The following is a 4,719-nucleotide window of genomic DNA, read 5'->3' as shown; positions in this document are numbered from 1 at the left end:
GAAGCACAGCTTCTTTGTAGAATGGAGATGGGAAGAACAAAGTCACAGGATGGTAGTAAAAATTAGACATGACCCTCGTCTTCCAAAATCATTTTTAAAATTATCATACTAAGTGAAGTAAGTCACACAGAGAAAGACAAATATCATATGATATCGCTTACATGCAGAACCAAAAAAAAAAATGTTACAAAGGAACTTATTTACAAAACAGAAACAGACTCACAGACCTAGAGAATGAACTTGTGGTTACTAGGGAGGAAGGGTGGGGGTGAGGGATATTTAGGGAGTTTGGGATTGACATGCACACACTGCTATATTTAAAATAAAATGCCTTTCCATGAAAAAATAAATAAATACATTTATTTTATTGAAGTATAGTTGATTTACAATGGTGTGTTAGTTTCAGGTGTACAGCAAAGTGATTCAGTTTTATATATGTATATATATATATATATATATATATATATATATTCTTTTTCAGATTCTTGCCCATTATAGGTTAATACAAGATGTTGAATATAGTTCCCTGTGCTATACAGTAGGTCCTCGTTGTTTATTTTATACACAGTAATGCGATTCTGTTAAGCCCAAACTCCTAATTTATCTCTCCTCCCACCCTCCCTTTCCGCTTCAGTAACCATAAGTTTGTTTTTTATGTCTATGAGTCTGTTTCTGTCCTGTAAATAAGTTCATTTGTATCATTTTTTTTTAGATTCCATGTATAAGTGATATATACTTCACTTAGTATGATCATCTCTAGGTCCATCCATGTTGCTGCAAATTCATCTTCCAAAATCTCAGGTGCTATCCACATGTAAGTCTTCTTGCTTGACTATCACCTAACTCTAAAGGGGGACAGGAATCTGTTTCAGACTCGAGTCCTAGCTCTTCCTTTTCCTTTCTGAGCTCAGTTTCCTCATCTGTGAAACGGGGTTAATAACAGCACCTAGCCTATAGCCTACAGCAGTGTTTTTAGAATGAGATTAACTACTAAGTACAAAGTACTTGTAAGTGCCTGGCACAGATAAGCACCACACAAGTGTCTGTTGTTATCATTATGGAACAATTGAAAAACTTCTCAGGGTTTTACGCAAAACAAAACAAAACAAAATCCTTCAAAAGGATTGTTCCAAAGCACATTTCATTCTGTGAATCTAAATAATAGCTCTTTAAATCTCACTCTGATGCCAAATTTTCCAAGCATCTCCATGACCTTCCTGTAACTATAAGAGTTCTGGAATCAAAAGAAAAGTAACAGGACCTCGTGGGATGCATCCCTTGTATCTTCTTCTTCTCACTCCAGCCTCTTTCCCCAAACTCACAGCACAGCCCCAGCTACCCTCTACCCCAAACATAAAGCGTTTACATACCCCAGAAAATGCACTACTCTCCTGTGTCCCTCTGCCTTCATCTACGCTGCCCTCTCTGCCTGGATTATTCCTCTCCCCAACAGCAGCCTCCAAAATAGTCCTTAATTAAAATTCTGCTCAGTCATGACTCCACAATGAAAGCTTTTCTCATGTCTTCCTCTGGATTAGTGCCCCGAGTTTGTAGACACCACTATAATTTCTTCAGAGAATGTATCTCACTAATATATATTTTTAACGTTTTTATCCTTATTTATTCGTTCTATTTCTCCATGGCATATAAAGCAAGCAAAGACTGCTTTCTTTGCTATTATCTTTCCTGTGTACTAAAATCATGATGAGGGTACGTTATAAGAGTTCAGTTTATTATAATTGAATATACCATCACATCAGCGCTGGGTTCAGTTTTCTGCAACATGATACCTCAAAATAAGGTAGAAGTATGTTTCTGTATTTCACAAAACAAAGTTCAGAGATGATCTGCCCAGGGTTGTTTTGGAGGTTCCACAATAATCAGTGGCTCAGAGTCCTTCTGTCTTTCTGCTCCATCAGGCCAGAACATGGCATGGTTTCCAAGGTGACTTCATAGCCCAAGATGGCTGTGGGTGCTCAGCCATCATGACTGCATTCCTCTGAGCAGGAAGGACATCGCCCTATACCTTTATGGGAATTTCCAAGAATTCTTACACGTTTTCCCTACCTTTTATCTGGCAAAACCTTTTCTGTGGTCACACCCACAGCAACTGAGTCTGGGAGAAGATGGGGTCGATTTTGAGTAAAAGCATTTGTTATCTTAACTGAAGAACGTGTAACCGATACAGGGAGCAGCTAGTAGTCAATGTCACTCGACTGACAGCACGTCACTTCTATTTGCTTACGGGAGTCTTACCTTCAACACTGTGAGGACCTTGAGGACACTATTTTTAGTATCAGGAGAGTCTACTTCAATGCCTTGGCACCTACGAGACATTCTGTGTACTGAAGGAGTGAATAAGGATGAATAAATAATTTAATCAACAAACAGATGTTTGAAACTTAAAAACAGACACTTTTGCAAGTGCCCTTCAGTATTCTCATTCTACTTGAGCTTTTCTCAATGATCGAATCTAATATTTATTACCATGGAAAGTTTAACAAATTGCTTAACAGGAGATCTGAGACTATTCTGACATTTTAAATGAGAGAGATTTTTTCTTTGCCAACATTACAGGGCTATAAATTTTCATTTGTTAAGTTTACCCATTCCCTAATGTGAATGTGGTGTGTTTTCCTTTTCAAAGGTTAATTGTGTTTTCAAATATCTACTTTTCTCCTAACTTGCAGAGTACAATATTTCAACTTAGTGACCTCATTCTTTTCCATATTTTACTAGCATTTATTCTAATCTTATTACTGAGAGTTGAACATAATGTTCCCAAATCTAACTCGGCTGCTTTCAAACGATATTGACTTAAATTTATTTTGAAATTCTAAAGCTTTTGCAAGAATATGCTATTTCCTTTCGAATATAAACAGGTGCATTTTATTGAAACTCTCAGCTATAAATAAAATGGTGAAGGCAAGGCATAGATTCTTCTAAATCTTTAGGTTTTGAAAAACGCAAGTGTAGAGTGCTAAATTTCAAACACATTTTGGTTTGAAATTAATTACTGATTTAGATCCCAGGGCTTTTATCAACTGTGCATATTTAGCTAAAAATGCACTTGGAAATGTGACAAATTTCATGCATCATTAGGCACTATAAATAATTAACAGTTGATTATTTTCTCTTTTAATATGGCCTTAGTTATAATTCTGCCTCAGTGATGAGATTGGCCTTTAGGTTAAAATGAAGTTGCATTTCTATTTAGAAAATTGTTCTTTACTTAGAGAGGATAATAAATGGCACTGTCAAGCTTTATGCTTTGTAAAGGGCGAAAGGCTTAGCCAATGTTATATAAACATTAAGTGAAAACATCAATAATGATTGTAATCATGCAGTGTTCAAATTGGTGTTTTTAGTGGCTGACCCCTGGGACCCTTTGCCAAGCCACTGACTGTAACTTATAAACAAGGCACACCCCATGCCCAGTACTCTCTCGCTGAGCCGGATGATAGCAGTGGGCACGATGAAACCAGGCCACAGAGAGGACCACCCTTCCACCTGCCGTCCATCCACAAGAGGCTTGATTTCCTTTCATTGCAGCTTCCTTCCTGGAGAGTTGAGCAGGATCTGGAGAACTCATAGAGCTTTTGCTGAAAGGGGTTGAGATTCTTCAGATGGTGAATGCAGTTCTCCAGTTTAATGATAAACTTTCTAAGTTGTGTCCACCTTGAAAGGAGTCTTCAATAAAATACCATGTAAGCTTTTGTGACTAGTTGAGCTCATAGTTGAGAGAAAAGGACAAGAAAGTAAGTTATTCCTGGAAAGAAATCCTAATGTCACAGTGCACATGTAGCTAAATAAGATTTTAGGAAGCCCCAAACACAAGTTGACTCCTCTCCACAATTAGGCATTAAGCAAAGCTTCCATTTACGCAAGACACTAACCTCAGATGTAGGTTCCCCAAGTCCCCAAGACAAAAGGTCAAAACCCAATTCAGAACAGCCAGACCAACCTTCCACTAGTTTAACGAAAATAAAATGTTGCTCACTAATCTGACCTCTAGTTCATTTCATAAAGAACCTACCCATCATCCGTCGCCCTTTAACTGAATCTGAAAGTATGGTGTCCAACATGGGCTGCTTCAGGGAACATTGCAGGTGCTCAGCTGGGCTGTGGTAACTGGGTTCCACACAGCCAGCAGAGAAACTTGGCCTGGAATTGACACCCCCCAGTGGTCAGAAAAGCTTCCCACAAGTGAAGGGAGAGAGAAACTGACTTGCAGAATTTGACAATCCTATTTCCATAAAGCTCATTCGATCCTTTTAACAGTCCAGTAAGGCAAATATGATCATTTCCAATGTCCAAATTGGGATATGGTGGCTTAAAGAGGTTTTAACTTAACGATTATAATATTTATCGAATTCAATGGCAAGGACTCTGCAGTCCCAAAGGATCTGGGGAAGATAGATGGAGAAGAAAGGAAAAAACGTGGCTTAAGAATTAAATAAAACAGGGACTTCCCTGGCAGTCCAGTAGTTAAGACTCCATGCTCCCACTGCAGGTGGCAGAGTTTCAATCTCTGGTCAGGGTACTAAGATCATGCATGCCACACGGTGCGGCCAAAAGAAAAGAATTAAATAAAACAATTACACAGGCCACATCACTTGTAGTAAGCAGATGCTGGGATAGTGGAATAAAATAAAGGCATGAAATGCAGACTTCAGCCTATTTTGCTCAGAGAAAACTTTTCAGTCCAGGAATCAGAAG

Source organism: Monodon monoceros, unplaced genomic scaffold (genome assembly GCF_005190385.1).
Source record: "Monodon monoceros isolate NGI ecotype Baffin Bay Population unplaced genomic scaffold, NGI_Narwhal_1 Super_Scaffold_2, whole genome shotgun sequence".
Classification (NCBI taxonomy): Eukaryota; Metazoa; Chordata; class Mammalia; order Artiodactyla; family Monodontidae; genus Monodon; species Monodon monoceros.
The sequence above is the reverse complement of the archived record's forward strand: the minus strand, read 5'-3'. Positions refer to the sequence as shown.